At 43.4% G+C, this 19,667-nt stretch overlaps 1 protein-coding gene and 1 pseudogene across 1 annotated transcript in view; one reads left to right on the forward strand and one right to left on the reverse strand.

The window, feature by feature from the left end:
• The window catches only part of LOC133361342 (oocyte zinc finger protein XlCOF6-like), a 276,931-nt pseudogene extending 271,206 nt beyond the window's left edge, over positions 1-5,725 (forward strand).
• LOC133361284 (zinc finger protein 239-like) overlaps positions 1-19,667 on the reverse strand; it is an 807,570-nt gene that overhangs the window by 377,560 nt on the left and 410,343 nt on the right. The gene's annotated exons all lie outside the window — the stretch shown is intronic.

Below are 19,667 nucleotides of genomic sequence, written 5' to 3' on the forward strand. Positions count from 1 at the left end.
GGGTCTATGGGAGTCAAACACCACATTCTCTCCACACTCCCACACCATTGCACCAAAACATCACTATACCTCACATCACCACACAATCTCTTCACATCACCACCAACTCGATACAATATACTCTTAGTTTTTTCGGTAAAGTCACGTACGTGACTCTTTCTTAGGTTTTTTCGGTTAAGTCGCATACGTGAGTATGAATGCTTGCAGTCACGAAAGATTCAATTCGAGAATCAATACAATAGCATAGAGCCTCATAAAGCGCCAATACCATCACAAGGCACCGTCTCTCCAGAACATTCCACAATTTCACCTCTCCGTATCACAACACCATCTCCCAACACCATCACTCCATCTCTCCATAATCACGTCATGCCATGAGTTAATGTGCATGTTTGCATCCGTACATAGATGTGCCAGTATGCATTTTTGTTCGTCTATGTGCCCGTCTATGTTTGTGTGCCTGCGAGAATAGATTTTGTCCTGAGTGCGCATGTCTGAATGATCATGTGCTTATCTTCGCGTGAACAGAGGAGCATTGGGGAGGTGAAGAACGTCAGCGGAGTGAAGCGTCTCCAGGAGGACAAGCGCCTTGCGAAGGAAAAATGCACAATGGAAGAGAAGCGCCCCAATGAGGTGAAGCGCCTCGCCAAGGTGAAGCACCAAACGGAGCAGAAGTGCCTTCGAAATAATATCCTCAAAGACGTGAAACGGGTCATGGAAAAGCGCCTCCTTGAAGAAACGCGCTTCATAGAGGAGAAGCGCCTTCGCGAGGTGAAGCGTCTCAAGGAGAAGCATCTGGAGGAAGAGAAGCGCCTCATAGATGTGAAGCGGATCAAGGAAGAGAAGCGCCTCATGGAGGAGAAGCGGGTGGAAGAAGAGAAGCGCCTTGTCGAGGAGCAGCGCCTCATTGAGATGCAGCGGTTCGAGGAAGAGAAGCACCTCATGGAGGAGAATCGCCTCTTTGAGGTGAAGCGTCTCATAGAGCTGAAGCGTCTCGAGAAGAAGAAGAAGCGTCTTGAGGAGAGGCGCTTTCGCAAGGTGAAGCTCCTCGAGGAGAAACGTCTCATGCAGGAGAAGCGCCTCGTTGAGGTGAAGCGTCAAAAGGAGGAGGAGGAGCACTTGATGGAGGAGAAGCGTCTTGTGGAGCAAAAGCGCCTCGAGGAGGAGCAGCGCCTCGCCAAGATTGAGCGACAATGGCTCCAGAACGATACCACCAGCAGCAGCACCGCGTACACCACCGCCACCACCGCCGCCGCCACCGCCTCCACTAACGCCACCGCCACCACGTCCTCCAATCCTGTGTGGGGCCCAATTGCTCCGAGCTTTAGAGAAGAGGGCTTCCAAGAAGACAAAGCAATCTCCGGAGTCGCTGAGCCACGGTAAACCACTCTGCGTGTGCGTCCTGTGTGTTTATTTTTGCTATGCATTACCATGCTTATCACGCAGCATCAGCCTTACTCGGTCTCAAGACTTTTTTTCAGGAGGATCCTGCCAAGTTTGCTCGCATTTTGCAAAAAAGTTGTTACTGTTTGAGATCCAAATTGAACGATTTGCATTGCTTGTGTGGGTTCAGTAACAGGGAGAAAGCTGCAGAACCTTCCCAGAACAGGGGGCTGCATAATCCACACGGAGAATGTGGCCAAACGTGGAAATCAAACCCAGGTCAATGTTGCTGTGATGCACAGGTGCTCAAGCCCTGTCGCGCTCTCAAAATGCACAGACACTGCAAACCCCACGTGTACATTCCGCTATACTGTGGACAGATTTATTTTTCATAACTGGTTTCTTGGTTAGACCACGTAACGAAGTGGGCATATCTTCACCATGTAACCCTCCATCCACCGTGAGATTTTCGCTGTCTATCGCCTGTTGCCAGGCCAGCTGCCAATTCGCCTTGTAACGCACAGCGACAGCTACCACTGAGAAGGGTGTCCAATTTAAAACGCGATGAGATGAGAGATGCGAGAGGCTTATCGCATGCAATGCACTCTGAGATGCCTTTGACGTCAAGGGAGGTGGCTCTCTCGACCACAAATCACTGACGGACACTTTTTTTAAATAGTGGATGTGTTGAAGCGACCAAATTTTCGTGCACTCATTCTTCACCATTACAGTTCAGTTCTTGCTTCCCGCCCTGGCTATTATTGCTGCTGTATTGACCACACAGATCCACACCCATTCCGTCACAGTGGACGTTCAGGATCTCTATCGATGCCATTTGAAATGCTTAGGACATTATGTGCAAGGGGTCAATTAGAATATACATATAGAATATGTTCAATCTAGATTTGAAGTTTTAGTGACTACAGGGATCCATATTCTTTGGTTATATCGGTAAATTCACGTAGGTATGAAATAAAATATATTAAATTAAATCACGACGTTTCGATGGCCATGTCGTTATTGCAAGAACGTTTCTTGCTGTGGTTTTCCCACCTGATGATGATTGCTTGTGTTACAATCGAAACGTTGTGATTTAATTTATTTTATTTTATACCTACATGACTTTACCGAAAGAACCAAAAAAATGTCACTTCAAATTATTCAGCTAAATTTGCACAGCAACGCCAACCACTACTGTGAAACTACAGCAGTCTGTGTGAGACACAGCTGCACCTATCTCAAGGATAGCCTGGCGCCATGAGAATGAGAGCACCAATACTAAGCACACTCACTGGCCATGTCGTTATTGATGTTTCTATTCAGCTCGAATTAATCCGCCACACATTCCACCCACGGACGATGGGGAGATGGCGATGTCTGCCGTAGCAGCAAGGTGGAACGGTGTCGTGTTTGACAGACAACCATCACAGTTTTACCATGTCTAGTGGTGGTCTCCCTGTTACAGGTTGAGTCACAAACCGCACCTCTCCATAACAAAGGCTCAGCCTTTGATATGCAGTCTATTCTTAGTCTTAAACCTCACCTTACCATATTAATAAAAGTATGCGGCCCTTGCCCCACCACCTTCTCCAACCATCATATAAACGAAGTGGTAGCTTCTGCAATCTCTCATTTACCTGATACAGCTGTCGTGGCTGTGACGGTTCCACCTGAAGACGGAAGCTTGTGTTGCCTCCGAAACGTCGTGATTTTTATTTTTTATGTTATTTTATTTTACTTTTTAATGTTTTTTTACCTACGTGACTTTACCGAAAAAACCTAAGAATATGAATCATTGCAGTCACGAAAGCTTCAAATCTAGAACGGTGTCGTGTTGTCTCTTCACAGATCTGAGCCAGCTCAGCCCTCCTCCTCACTCGTCCAGGCCTTTGAAGTGAAGACAGAGGTTGTGGAGAAGGAGACGAAGGAAGAGGTGAAGGAGATGGAGGATGAAGTAGAGACGGAGGAAGAGAAGGCAAAGGAGGACGAGATTGTGATGGTGACAATGGAGGAGAACACGGAAGGAGAGGAGAAAGACAATACGGAGATGGAGGACAAGGAGACAACAAAGGATGAACAGATGGTCGTGGTGGAGGACATGGAGACGACGGACAAAGGGGAAACAATGGTGGAGGAGGAAGAGAAGACGGTGGTGGAGATGGTGGTGCCGGAAGTTGAGGAGCAGATGAAGGAGGAAGAGATGGTGCTAGCGGAGGAGAAGAAGATAGAGAAGATGGAGGTGGCGCAGGAAGAAGAGGAGGTAGAGGAGAAGATGGTAGTGGAGGATGAAGAAGAGGGGATGGAGGAGGATGAGACGGAGGAAAAAACGGAAGAGGTGCAGGTGGAGATGCACGAAAAGAAGAGGAAGCGAGGGAGCCTCGCTCGCGTGGCGAGAGCGATCGCCTCACTCCTCCGCCGCGTGCTGCTTTGTGGTGGCAGGTCCACCGCCCAGTAGGGGTGGTGGCGGTGGTCGTGCATCGGTGCCAACCGTGACCACTATCACCACACTACCCGCCCACCCCGTAATACTCGCTACACACACCACACGGGTTCCCAGAGAGACGGTGCAACGTTCAGGTCCAGAATACCGAAGTATACCGGGAATCACCTGTACTTAAAACACGTAAATTGATAACACTATAAACAATAACACTAAACATTAAACGACAAAAAAAGCTACCAACTGGTTTTATAATTTATACCACCATAAACGGAGGTACGGTATTTTAATTTCATTAGAAGTATTATAATGGAACTCTACACATGTTTGTTAATTGTCCGTTCAATCGAACCGACGGTCGGATATGTGAACTGTGGGGGTCGAGGGTAAGAATGGCATTCAAATTTTAGAATGACAATTTGGTCGTTTTAGCAAATTACTGTACTTGAATGTATGTTATGTGCAAATGCAAATTGTTAGTCGTAAATGCGAGGGAGGGGTTAAGAGGTGCACGTTGTTGATAAGAATTCGTCTGGACATGTTATGTGCCTTGTTCTACTCGATCAACCAAAATTAGTACAATGTCGGTCATACAGGAGTGTGATTTCATTCATGAGTAGTATTCACAGAGCCCCGATGACACTAACCTACCTAAAGTTATGGTTAAAAAAGTAATCTTGAGTGACTTAATTCTGAGCTCAAACATGATCATCGCAATCATTTCCAAAGACGTGTGGGGTCCTGCGAGAGCAGGTCCCGACTACAAACAGCTGGGCAGCAGAATCGGAAGTAGCTGCGTTGCCCTCGAAATGTGATGTTGCTGCTGTTGTTGCTGCTGTAGTTGCTTCTGTTGCTGTAATAATCGCAGAGAGGTGGTGTTCCGTGATGGGATGACGCCTTTGATTAAAGCCTCTGTTCAAACTCACCCGATTGACGCCCTTGATCGTCGCATTTTATCAACTCTGATATTGTAGACTCTCACATGTTAAGCTCTATCATAGTGAAACATAATATTATAACCTATGAACTACAACCTATCCATTGTAACGCTGTAAAAGAATATTACCTATTGGGTTTCACTCCCTCGTCGAGAAGGCCGCTCTCTTCCTTTTCTAAAGTTACATGCTAATTTCTCTGCATTCACTTTAAATCGAGGACAAAGTTTTTCCATTTATTCAAAATAAGCGCACAATTACACACTGAGATGCACTTACATATTCATGCATGAAGCACAAAGGGCACATTACCCTTCGGTATGTTAATAGACATGCGGATTGTACCTTCCAAAATTAACAATCGAATGCAAATATCCTGAAAGACAAAGGATTGGATCCTAGGGGGGGGGAGTTATAAGGCGGCTCAGAAGCAGAGCTCAATGCCATTTCGAGAGGGAACTTGATGAGGTTGGACGCTCGACTCGTAGCTCTGCTGATCGCCCTTCAACCACGAGACAACGCAGCCTGGCGAGCACAATTGCTGTGTCGACAGTTAGGCGACTTTGCGTCGGGAGAGTTCGTGGCGACATCTTCAGACGGGTTCCAGACATCGATATACCGTGAATCTCCAAGTAAGTGTCTATTTTCGCGGAACGTGTTCGTCGTCAAATTAGCGGGATTTTTTGCGTCTCGGTTAGACGCGAGTGTCGTTCTTGTTTTAGCAGTTAACAAAATCTAAAACTCAACGCTAAACATCCTTGCGGCCGATAGCGTACTTTTGACTCGATAACACCGCTGCTGTTACTACGCTCACATGGAGCAGAGACGATCTCCACAGCCCCACGCACACGGAGGCAAGAAGCCATTCAATTGCTCTGTGTGTGAGAAGTCCTTTTCACGGCCATCACATCTTCAGAGTCATCAGAGAACACACACGGGCGAGAAGCCATTCCTGTGCCCTGTGTGTGGGAAGACATTTGCACACTCATCAACTCTTCAAACTCACCAGAAAACACACACGGGCGAGAAGCCATTCCTGTGCACTGTGTGTGGGAAGGCATTTGCACAGCCATCACATCTTCAGAGACACAGGAGAACACACACGGGCGAGAAGCCGTTCATGTGCTCTGTGTGTGGGAAGGCATTTGCACAGTCATCAAAACGGAAGAGGCATCAGAAGGTCCACGATGATAGGAAGTTGAAATCAAAAGGTGTAATTCAAGGTGCTGCAATGATTCCTGTAGATAATTCCACCTTCGATCCCATGCAGTTGGATCCCGAGAGATGGCTGGATGTAATGGAGTGGCTCGAGGATCAACCCGAGAGCTAGCGGTGACTGAAATATAATGTTGCATGCGGTTATACCTATTAAGCTGTCTTGAGTACTTTTGTGTGTAATTCTGACTCTTTAGTTTTACAGTTCGTTTGAGAGTTTCTTGACGTGCAGGTAGTGATTACTTGGTGAAGTGGTGTGATGAGCAGTGGTTGTGAGATGGTTCAATTCCGGACAATATTGTAGTGTTTAAGTCTTCCTGTTGAGCTAAAGTTGGAATGCATCTGTAGTTAGATCTTTACTCAACATTTTAAACGTTTTTTTCAAGTATTAAGCTTTTTTTGGTTGATAATAGTCGACTTTAGGATGTACATTGATGACGCGTTCGTTGGATATATGGCCTTGACTTGAACACAGACGAACAGTGAACAAACGTTGCGAACTAATAAGGAAATCATGGGGAATGATACTTTAACGCTTTGGTATTCCTGGAACGGATATGGTTTGCATTGTACTGTAACTGTTTGAACATAGGACGTAATAAACATTGCCTTCGAGTTTTGACGTAAAATTGTTGCAGATGAATAAAAACGTATTTTAACAAATGTTTGTCAGTTCTTTATTGTATAATGTTCCTAGCAAAAACATGTTCAGAGAATTTCAGATGGAGGATCTCCATCACACAAGTGTGCCCTTAACCCGCAGCATCTTAGCTGTCTACACGATTAACACGTGTTCATTGAGGGGAAAGGTCCCCGTAGTTAATCGTTCATCAACGTACCAGTCTCTAATTCCGAAGTATGTCGGGGAAAAACTGTACTCTATGACATGTAAACTGTAATACTATCAACGATAACACTGAACATTAAACGATTATAAACTAGTGTTTTAATTTATAACCATTTAAACGGAGGTAAGGTATTATAATATCATTAGAAGCATTAGAATCACAGTGTGGTCGTATAAGAATCACGCACAAACCCATTATAAACTCATGAGATTATGAATCTTTACAATTATTATAACAATCACAAATTGTGACAAAGCGAAATTCCCACAAGTAAAACACCACGCTCACGTGACGAATTCTTAAACAAACTGCTACACTCAAGTGACAGAACTTAACAAAAAAACGCCGCAATAAAAAAAAAACATCAATGGACAAATCCTAAAAACAGACAACACACGCACGTTAGTAGCTGTTAGAAGAAGACAACACCTAGCACCTTCAACTATACACATCATACAGCCAACTCGTAAATGGGGCGGTATATGACAGCCTTCGCTGCTGTCGACGGGGCCAAGCAGCGAGTGTTTAACTCCATTGTTTCTGAATCCGTGTCATCACCCGGCCACAGCGCCTTAGCCAAACTACATCTCCCCAACAAGGCTGCCTCCCCTATGCTGTGTATTTTAGCAGTATATTTACTGACGCACTTGAAGATAACAATTAGTCTAGAAAAGACAGGCGACTTGTTCTACCAACATGATTTAAATTTCTATCCGAAAGAAGTATGAGTTCATTCATGAGTAGTATTCACTAAGCACCGATGGCACTAACCTACACACAGTTATGATTAAGCAAAGTAAACATTAGTCGCTCATCCCAGCTCAGACATGATCATAGCAATTATTTCCAAATCCGTGTCGGGTCCCACGAGAACAGGGCACGTCCACAAACTCTCAAATTGTAAACTCACAGAGCATACTCTAACATTATAAACTCTAACAATATAACCTTTAAACTATGAGCTATACATTGCGACGTTCTAAAATAACACTACAAACTAGTGTTATAGTAAACTATAATGTTGTGAACTCTAACAATATAAGCTATGTGCGATACATTATAACGCTATAAAATTACATCATAAACTAGTGTTACAGATTAGAACACCGTACATTGAAGTGTGATATTAGAATCTCATTCGAATTCTTAACTTCACACCGTGGTCCTCTAAGAATCACACTATGCTCGTGAGTATGTAACGTGTCTGTATGCAATATGCATGAATATATATATGTAATATGTATTATGTAACATGTATGTATGTAATATGGACGTGCGAACCAAAGGTGGGATATGTGAAACGGAAGGTGCAGGATCACGCTTTGGTGGTATTAGGATCAAGCTATCCACTGCTGGATGAATGTTCCATCTCAATGGCATCAAATAGCAATATTCAGTATGACTATATAAAATAATCGCACAAACCCAACATAAGCCCCTGCAATTATGAATCGTTACAATTGTAATGACTCGTTTGATAAAAGTATTTGATCAAAGTTTGTTATCCCATCACGGAACACCACTGGAACTGACGCATCTTAAGCAGCAACAACAGCAGCAGCAACAACTGCAACAGCAGCAGCAACAACAGCAGCAACAAAAACGCAACAGCAACAACTGCAGCAACTGCAGCAGCAACAACTGCAACAACTGCAACACCTTCAGAGATGCTGCGTCCTGCGGCACCATCCAGGCGAAGAAATGAAGAGCAGAGCCCGAATCACATTACATACATACGAGCACAGTTCACATGCCCGTACACTATTATACAAATGTAGAGAAGTTCCCAGGACGCACTCGGAGACGAATGTGAGGTGTAAGGGCTGTCGCCGAGGGTTTATTAAAGTTATTGACATACACCAGGTGTACCAACTTCCCAGGGGTGAGGGCTGCGGGCTCGGTCCCACTGGTGCCCCCGACACAGTCGGCTGCCCCGTGCTGCCTCCTCTGCGCCGGCCGTGGGCTCAGCCAACACGGCCGGCCGAGGAGCGCAGCCACCTCCAGCCCTGGCGCTGCGCTCTTTCCTATCCCGACTCCCTTGCCCCTGGCTCCCCGTTCCACCTGACTCCGAGCCCCGACTTCAGCACAGACCCCCATGTTGTTGTGCTTAATATGCTTCAGTTCCAGTGGTGTTCCGTGATGGGATAACAAACTTTGATCAAATACTTTTATCAAACGAGTCATTACAATTGTAACGATTCATAATTTCACGGGCTAATGTTGGGTTTGTGCGATTATTTAACACATTCATACTGAATATTGTTATTTGATGCCATTGAGATGGAACATTCATCCAGCAGTGGACAGCTTGATCCTAATACCACCAAAGTGTTATTCAAACAATTTTAATCCCATCCTGATCCTGCACCTTCCGCTTCACATATACAACCCTTGGTTCGCACGTCCATATTACATACAAACATCTTCTTGGTTCTTTCGGTAAAGTCACGTAGAAGGGAGGTAATCAAATAATAAAAATAAAACATAATAAAATAATTCTCACGACGTTTCGGCCACAATGTAAGCAGCCGTCCTCAGGTGAAGAACATTTCTGTCGATAAGAGTCTAAATGACACGTCTTAGGCTTGGAGTGTCTATTTAAGCTGTGAGGGAGGAGGAAGAGAGCCTTGACAAAAGAATTTGCATTTGAAGAGGAATTTAGCATATTTATGGGAAATGCAGGTATGCGAATAGTGCTAATTGTGAAATGCGTGGGAGGTGGGCGGGGGGTTTTCAAAGTCATATTATGCCCATGCATTATGCAGGAGTAGCAGTATCAAAGGGATGGGGCAGGGGCAGCACCAGCGTCTGAATGAAACACCACCAGGCTTGGAGCGTATATTAAAGCTGGGTTGGAAGGGGGGAAGAGCGCCTTAACAAAATAATTGTGTTGTCTGTTTTTACGATTTGTCCATTGATGTTGTTTTTTTTATTGCGGCGTTTTTTTGTTGAGTTCTGTCACTTGAGTGTTGCAGTTTGTTTAAGAATTCGTCACGTGAGCGTGGTGTTTTGCTTGTGGGAATTTCGCTTTGTCACAATTTGTGATTGTTATAATAATTGCAACGATTCATAATCGCATGAGTTTATAATTGGTTTGTGCGTGTATTTATATAAATGTATTCCGTCTTTTGTTATTCGATGACATCTAGCAGTGAAAATCATGATTGTAATATGACCATGTTGTAATTGTAATAATTTTTATCCGATCCTTGCACGTACACTATACATACATTTGAACAGTGTTAGATTCTTATACGACCACACTGTGGTTCTAATGCTATTATAATACCTTACCTCCGTTTATATGGTCATAAATTAAAACACTAGCTTATAATCGTTTAATGTTTAGTGTTATCGTTTATAGTATTACAGTTTACATGGTATACAGTAGTTTATCCCCGACATACTTCGGAATTAGGGACTGGTACGTTGATGAACGATTAACTACGGGGACCTTTCCTCTCAAGGAACACGTGTTAATCGGGTAGACAGCCAAGATGCTGCCGGTTAAGGGCACACTTGTGTGACGGAGATCCTCCACCTGAAACTCTCTTAACACGTTTTTACTAGGAACATTTTAAAATAAAGAACGGACAAACATTTGTTCAAAATACGTTTTTATTCATCTGCAATAATGTTGACGTTAAAATTCGAACCGAATATGTATTATGTTCTATGTTAAACAGTTACAGTACAATGCAAACCATATCCGTTCCAGGAATACCAAAGCGTTAAAGTATCATTCTCCAATATTTTCTTATTAGTTCATCACGTTTGTTGAAATCAAGGCCATATATCCAACGAACGCGTCATCAATGTACATCCTGAAAACAGCTATCTAAAGTCGATTAATACAGCTATATACTTGAAAAAAAATCGTTTAAAATGTTGAGTAAAGATGTACCTACAGACGCATTCCAACTTTAGCTCAACAGGAACACTTAAAGACTACAATTGAACCCTCTCACAACCAGTGCTCATCACACCACTTCGGCAAGTAATCCGATAACATTACAAACCACCACTGGGCACGCCAATAAACTCACAAAAACTGTAAAACTAAAATGGTCAAAATTACACACAAAAGTATTCGATACAGCTTAATAGATATAACCACATGACGTAATTTTTTTTCAGTCACCCCGAGCTCTCTGGTTGACTCTCGAGCCACTCCATTACATCCAGCCATCTCTCGGGATCCAACTGCATGGGATCGAAGGTGGAAACTTCTTCAGGACTCATTGCAGCACCTTGAATTTCAGCTTTTGATTTCAGTTTCCTATCATTGTGGACCTTCTGATGCCTGTTCATGTTTGATGAGTGTGCAAATGCCTCCCCACACACAGGGTACAAGAATGGCTTCTCGCCCGTGTGTGTTCTCTGGTGACGCTGAAGATGTGATGAGTGTGCAAATGTCTTCCCACACACAGGGCACAGGAATGGCTTCTAGCCCGTGTGTGTTCTCTGATGACTCTGAAGATGTGATGAGTTTGCAAATGTCTTCCCACACACAGGGCAAAGGAATGGCTTCTCGCCCGTGTGTGTTCTCTGGTGAGTTTGAAGATTTGATGCCTGTGCAAATATCTTCCCACATACAGGGCACAGGAATGGCTTCTCGCCCGTGTGTGTTTTCTGGTGACTCTGAAGATTTGATGCCTGTGCAAATATCTTCCCACACACAGAGCACGGGAATTGCTTCTCGCCAGTGTGTGTTCTCTGGTGACTCTGAAGATGTGATGAATGTGCAAATGTCTTCCCACACACAGAGCAATTGAATGGCTTCTTGCCCCCGTGTGCGTGGGGCTGTGGAGAGCGTCTCTGCTCCATGTGAGCGTAGTAACAGCAGCGGTGTTATCGAGTCAAAAGTACGCTATCGGCAAGGATGTTTAGCGTTGAGTTTTGGATTTTGTTAACTGCTAAAACAAGAACGTGTTTATCCGCGAAAATAGACACTTACTTGGAGATTCACGGTATATCGATGTCTGAAACCCGTCTGAAGATGTCGCCACGAGCTCTCCCGACGCAAAGTCGCCTAACTGTCGACACAGCAATTGTGCTCGCCAGGCTGCGTTGTCTCGCGGTTGAAGGGCGATCAGCAGAGCGACGAGTCGAGCGTCCAACCTCATCAAGTTCCCTCTCGAAATGGCATAGAGCTCTGCTTCTGAGCCGCCTTATAACTCCCCCCCTAGGATCCAATCCTTTGTCTTTCAGGATATTTGCATTCGATTGTTAATTTTGGAAGGTACAATCCGCATGTCTATTAACATACCGAAGAGTAATGTGCCCATTGTGCTTCATTCATGGATATGTAAGTGCATCTCAGTGTGTAATTGTGCACTTATTTTGAATAAATGGAAAAACTTTGTCCTCGATTTAAAGTGAATGCAGAGAAATTAGCATGTAACTTTAGAAAAGGAAGAGAGCGGCCTTCTCGAGTGAAACCCAATAGGTAATATTATTTTTAAATCCTTTATATTAAGTTCACTTGCTTGCTTGCGCGCTTGCTTGCTTTTACAGCGTCACAATGGATTGGTTGTAGTTCATAGGTTAAAATATTATGTTTCACTATGATAGAGCTTAACATGTGAGAGTATACAATATCAGAGTAGATCAAATGCGACGATCAAGGGCGTCAATCGGGTGAGTTTGATCAGAGGCTTTAATCAAAGGCGTCATCCCATCACGGAACAACACCTCCCTGCGTTTATTACAGCAACAGAAGCAACTACAGCAGAAACAACAGCAGCGACAACAACAGCAGCAACATTTCATTTTCAAGGCGACGCAGCTACTTCCGATTCTGCTGCCCAGCTGTTTGTAGTCGGGACCTGCTCTCGCAGGACCCCACACGTCTTTGGCAATGATTGCGATGATCATGTCTGAGCTGAGATTGAAGTCACTCAAGATTACTTTGTTTAACCATAACTTTAGGTAGGTTAGTGTCATAAGGGCTCTGTGAATACTACTCATGAATGAAATCACACTCCTGTATGACCGACATTGTACTAATTTTGGTTGATCGAGTAGAACAAGGCACGTGCCATTTCCAGACGAATTCTCATCAACAAGAGTGTCCTTAAATATGATGCTACAATAAATGTTAACACTGGATTAAACGTGCACCTCTTAACCCCTCCCTCGCATTTACGACTAATGATTTGCATTTGCACATAACAAACATTCAAGCACAGTAAAATGTTAATACGACCATGTTGTTATTCTAAAATTTGAATGCGATTCTTGCCCTGTACCCCCCACAGTTCACATATCCGACCCCCGGTTCGATTGAACAGATAATTTACATACATGTGTGTCGAGTGCGATTTTAATACTTCTAATGAGATTTAAATACCGTACCTCCGTTTATGGTGCTATAAATTATAAAACCAGTTGATAGTTTATAGACGTTTAATGTTCAGTGTTATTGTTTATAGTGTTATCAGTTTACATGTTTTTAAGTACAGGTGATTCCTGGTATACTTCGGTATTCTGGACCTGAACGTTGCGAAACAATTCCTAACGAGGACCTTTCCCCACCAGAGCGCAATCCGCTAATGAAAAGAACTCGGGGCGGCGGGAACACGTGCTTCCATGGGCAGTGGGGGACAGGGCATGGTTGTATTGCCCACAGGTGCCACCGGGAAAATCTCCCAAGTTGCTCCGCCCATGGCGGGGTCAGGTAGAGGTCATAGAGGTGGGTGATGTAAAGACAGTGCGTCAACTAAGGGACAAGAGGTGAGGAACGAGGTTAGGGGCTGTGTTGGCTGGTTGCTGTCTCGTCGTCGTCGTTGCTATATCGTGACGCCTGGGGTCTGAAACCGCGTTAAAGGCTAAATAAAAGAACCCTCTGCAGTCTGAGTCCGGAGTCATTACAATTGTAACGATTCATTATTTCACGGGCTAATATTGGTTTGTGCGATTATTTTACATACTCATACTGAATATTGCTATTTGATGCCATTGAGATGGAACATTCATCCAGCAGTGGACAGCTTGATCCTAATACTACCAAAGTGTTATTCGAATAATTGTAATCCCATCTTGATCCTGAACCTTCCATTTCACATATTCCACCCTTGGTTGGCACGTCCATATTACATACATACATTTTACATGCATACATGTTACATACATACATTTTACATGCATACATATTACATACAGACATGTTACATACTCACGAGCATAGTGTGATTCCTATAGGATCACGGTGTGAAGCTAAGAATTCGAATGAGATTCGAATATCACACTTCAATGTACGGTGTTCTATTCTGTAACACTAGCTTATGATGTTATTTTATAGCGTTATAATGTATCGCTCATAGCTTATATTGTTAGAGTTCACATCATTATAGTTTACTATAACACTAGTTTGTAGTGTTATTTTAAAGCGTCGCAATGTATAGCTCATAGTTTAAAGGTTACATTGTTAGAGTTTATAATGTTAGAGTATGCAATGTGAGTTTACAATTTGAGAGTTTGTGGACGTGCCCTGTTCTCGTGGGACCCGACACGGATTTGGAAATAATTGCTATGATCATGTCTGAGCTGAGATGAGCGACTAATGTTTACTTTGTTTAATCATAACTGTATGTAGGTTAGTGCCATCGGTGCTTAGTGAATACTACTCATGAATGAACTCATACTTCTTTCGGATATAAATTGAAATCATGTTGGTAGAACAAGTCGGCTGCCTTTTCTAGACTAATTGTTATCTTCAAGTGCGTCAGTAAATATACTGCTAAAATACACAGCATAGGGAAGGCTGCCTTGTTGGGGAGATGTAGTTTGGCTAAGGCGCTGTGGCCGGGTGATGACACGGATTCTGAAACAATGGAGTTAAACACTCGCTGCTTGGCCCCGTCGACAGCAGCGAAGGCTGTCAGATACAGCTCCATTTACGAGTTGGCTGTATAATGTGTATAGTTGAAGGTGTTAGGTGTTGTCTTCTTCTAACAGCTACTAACGTGCGTGTGTTGTCTGTTTTTAGGATTTGCCCATTGATGTAGTTATTTTTATTGCGGCGTTTTTTTGTTGAGTTCTGTCACTTGAGTGTTGCAGTTTGTTTAAGAATTCGTCACGTGAGCGTGGTGTTTTGCTTGTGGGAATTTCGCTTTGTCACAATTTGTGATTGTTATAATAATTGTAAAGATTCATAATCTCATGAGTTAAGAATGGGTTTGTGCGTGATTCTTATACGATCACACTGTGATTCTAATGCTTCTAATGATATTATAATACCTTACCTCCGTTTATATGTTTATAAATTAAAACACTAGTTTATAATCGTTCAATGTTTAGTGTTATCGTTTATAGTATTACAGTTTACATGTTATAAAGTAGAGTTTATCCCCGACATACTTCGGAATTAGGGACTGGTACGTTGATGAAAGATTAACAACGGGGACCTTTCCCCTCAAGGAACACGTGTTAATCGGGTAGACAGCCAAGATGCTGCCGGTTAAGGGCACACTTGTGTGACGGAGATCCTCCACCTGAAACTCGCTTAACATGTTTTTGCTAGGAACATTATAAAATAAAAACCGGACAAACATTTGTTAAAAATACGTTTTTATTCATCTGCAATCATTTTTACGTCAAAACTCGAAGGGAATATTTATTATGTCCTATGTTCACACATTTCCAGTACAATGCAAACCATTTCCGTTCCAGGAATACCAAAGCGTTAAAGTATCATTCCCCATGATTTCCTTATTAGTTCACCACATTTGTTCACTGTGCGTCTATGTTGAAGTCAAGGCCATATATCCAACGAACGCGTCATCAATGTACATCCTGAAATCGGTTATCTAAAGTCGATTAATACCAATAAAAAAAGCTATATACTTGAAAAAACCCGTTTAAAATGTTGAGTAAAGATGTACCTACAGACGGATTCCAACTTTAGCTCAACAGGGACACCTAACGACTACAATTGAACCCTCTCACAACCAGTGCTCATCACACCACTTCGGCAAGTAATCCGATAACATTACAAACCACCACTGTGCACGTCATTAAACTCTCACAAAAAATCTAAAACTAAAATGGTCAAAATTACACACAAAAGTAATCGATACGGCTTAATAGGTATAACCACATGACATAATATTTTGTCAGTCACCCCGAGCTCTCTGGTTGACTCTCGAGCCACTCCATTACATCCAGCCATCTCTCGGGATCCAACTGCATGGGATCGAAGGTGGAAACTTCTTCAGGACTCATTGCAGCACCTTGAATTTCAGCTTTTGATTTCAGTTTCCTATCATTGTGGACCTTCTGATGCCTGTTCATGTTTGATGAGTGTGCAAATGCCTCCCCACACACAGGGCACAGGAATGGCTTCTCGCCAGTGTGTGCTCTATGATGAATCTGAAGATGTGATGAGTTTGCAAATTTCTTCCCACACACAGGGCACAGGAATGGCTTCTCGCCCGTGTGTGCTCTCTGATGAATCTGAAGATGTGATGACTGAGCAAATGTCTTCCCACACACAGGGCACAAGAACGGCTTCTCGCCCGTGTGTGTTCTCTGATGGTTCTGAAGAGTTGACGAGTGTGCAAATGTCCTACCACACACAGGGCACAGGAATGGCTTCTTGCCTCTGTGTATGTGGGGCTGTGGAGAGCGTCTCTGCTCCATGTGAGCGTAGTAATAGCAGCGGTGTTATCGAGTCAAAAGTACGCTATCGGCCGCAAGGATGTTTAGCGTTGAGTTTTAGATTTTGTTAACTGCTCAAACAAGAACGACACTCGCGTCTAACCGAGATGCAAAAAAATCCCGCTAATTTGTCGGCGAACACGTTTAAGAGTTTAATCGCGAAAATAGACACTTAGAGATTCACGGTATATCGAAGTCTGGAACCCGTCTGAGATGTCGCCACGAACTCTCCCGACGCAAAGTCGCCTAACTGTCGACACAGCAATTGTGCTCGCCAGGCTGAGTTGTCTCGCAGTTGAAGGGCGATCAGCAGAGCGACGAGTCGAGCGTCCAACCTCATCAAGTTCCCTCTCGAAATGGCATTGAGCTCTGCTTCTGAGCCGCCTTATAACTCCCCCCTCGGATCCAATCCTTTGTCTTTCAGGATGTTTGCATTCGATTGTTAATTTTGGAAGGTACAATCCGCATGTCTATTAACATACCGAAGGGTAATGTGCTCATTGTGCTTCATGCATGAATATGTAAGTGCATCTCAGTGTGTAATTGTGCGCTTATTTTGAATAAATGGGATTAGCGCTGAAAAAAACACGTTCCCCATGCCCTCCATTGTCCTCGATTTAAAGTGAATGCAGCCCCGTGGCGTTGCCAAAACCGCCAAGCTTCGGGAGTGAGCACGTACAGACGCTTGCAATACAATCACTCTAACATCAGTAACCAAAATCCGATCTGGTACGTGGTCTCCGCTTGGTCAGGTTTGTATCCGTCATCACTCAGGAGAAACAGCGAGGCATGGTTCGGCCAGCCACCACCTCATTTGCCAAAACGACTTTAATAGCTGCTCTCAAACAACACTATCACCAATAGTGGTTTACGGGCTAGGCTGTTAAGCGGACAATCAGTCGTTTTGGGCAAGGCGCATGGGATAATACACACCTCTGTTATCCCACAAACATAATACACAGCATCGGTAAGGCTGCCTTGTTGGGGAGATGTAGTTTGGGTAAGGTGCTGTGACTGGAGTTAAACATTCGCTGCTTGGCCAAGTCGACAGCAGCGGAGACGATCCGATCCACCGTGCTCTATCTCCCCACATAGTCCACTAAATTCTTGTTTTTTAAAATGAACGTATGTTTTTCAAATCACATTAAATGTAATTATGTTATAATATGTGATTGTTATACACTTTATATGTTTACATACCGTATATAGCTATTCGATTAAATTAACATGATATTCATCCAACAGTGGACAGTTTGATTCTAATACGACTACAGTGGGATTTTAATAATTGTAATGAGATTCAAATCTTGCATAAACTACCCTCGGTTAGCATTCACTTAACATGCATATGGGCACAGTCTGATTCTAGCATTAGCACAGTGCGATTATAATTATTATGCGATTACAATCACGAACCTCCGTTTATTTTGTTCAAAACTAATAATACCGTACCTCTGTTTTTGGTGTTATAAATGATGAAACTAGTTAATAGATTATAGTATTTTAATTATTTTAGTTATCGTTGATAGTGTTACAGTTCACATGTCATACTTGATGATTAGGGACCGTAACGTTGCGAATAGATTTGTAATGGGGACCTTTCCACTCCAGGGACACATGTTAATGGAGAGACAGCCAAGATGCTGCCGGTTAAGGGCAGATTTGTGTGACGAAGATCCTCCACCTGAAACGCGCTTAAAACACGTTTTTGCTATGAACATTGTAAAATAACGTTTGTTGAAAATACGTTTTATTCATCTTCCAATCATTTTTACGTTTAAACTCCAACCGAATATATATTATGTCCTATGTTCAAACAGTAACAGTACAATGCAAACCATATCCGTTCCAGGAATACCAAAGCGTTAAAGTATCATTCCCCATGATTTCCTTATTAGTTCACCACATTTGTTCACTGTGCGTCTATGTTGAAGTCAAGGCCATATATCCAATGAACGCGTCATCAATGTACATCCTAAAGTCGATTATTACCATCCAAAAAAGCTTTATACCTGAAAAAAAACCCGTTTAAAATGTTGAGTAAATATCTAACTCCAGATGCATTCCAACTTTAGCTCAACAGGAAAAATAAACACTACAATATTGTCCGGAATTGAACCATCTCACAACCACTGCTCATCACACCACTTCACCAAGTAATCCGACAACATCAAAAATCACCACCTGCACGTCAAGAAACTCTCAAACGAACTGTAAAACTAAAGGGTCAGAGTTAAACACACAAGTACTCAAGACAGCTTAATAGGTATAACCGCATGCAACATTATATTTCAGTCACCCCGAGCTCTCTGGTTGACACTCGAGCCACTCCATTACATCCAGCCATCTCTCGGGATCCAACTGCATGGGATCGAAGGTGGAAACTTCTTCAGGACTCATTGCAGCACCTTGAATTTCAGCTTTTGATTTCAGTTTCCTATCATTGTGGACCTTCTGATGCCTGTTCATGTTTGATGAGTGTGCAAATGCCTCCCCACACACAGGGCACAGGAATGGCTTCTCGCCAGTGTGTGCTCTATGATGAATCTGAAGATGTGATGAGTTTGCAAATTTCTTCCCACACACAGGGCACAGGAATGGCTTCTCGCCCGTGTGTGCTCTCTGATGAATCTGAAGATGTGATGACTGAGCAAATGTCTTCCCACACACAGGGCACAAGAACGGCTTCTCGCCCGTGTGTGTTCTCTGATGGTTCTGAAGAGTTGACGAGTGTGCAAATGTCCTACCACACACAGGGCACAGGAATGGCTTCTTGCCTCTGTGTATGTGGGGCTGTGGAGAGCGTCTCTGCTCCATGTGAGCGTAGTAATAGCAGCGGTGTTATCGAGTCAAAAGTACGCTATCGGCCGCAAGGATGTTTAGCGTTGAGTTTTAGATTTTGTTAACTGCTCAAACAAGAACGACACTCGCGTCTAACCGAGATGCAAAAAAATCCCGCTAATTTGTCGGCGAACACGTTTAAGAGTTTAATCGCGAAAATAGACACTTAGAGATTCACGGTATATCGAAGTCTGGAACCCGTCTGAGATGTCGCCACGAACTCTCCCGACGCAAAGTCGCCTAACTGTCGACACAGCAATTGTGCTCGCCAGGCTGAGTTGTCTCGCAGTTGAAGGGCGATCAGCAGAGCGACGAGTCGAGCGTCCAACCTCATCAAGTTCCCTC

Source organism: Lethenteron reissneri, chromosome 72, assembly GCF_015708825.2.
Source record: "Lethenteron reissneri isolate LAM-NWPU_2019-01 chromosome 72, ASM1570882v1, whole genome shotgun sequence".
In the NCBI taxonomy this organism is placed as follows: Eukaryota; Metazoa; Chordata; class Hyperoartia; order Petromyzontiformes; family Petromyzontidae; genus Lethenteron; species Lethenteron reissneri.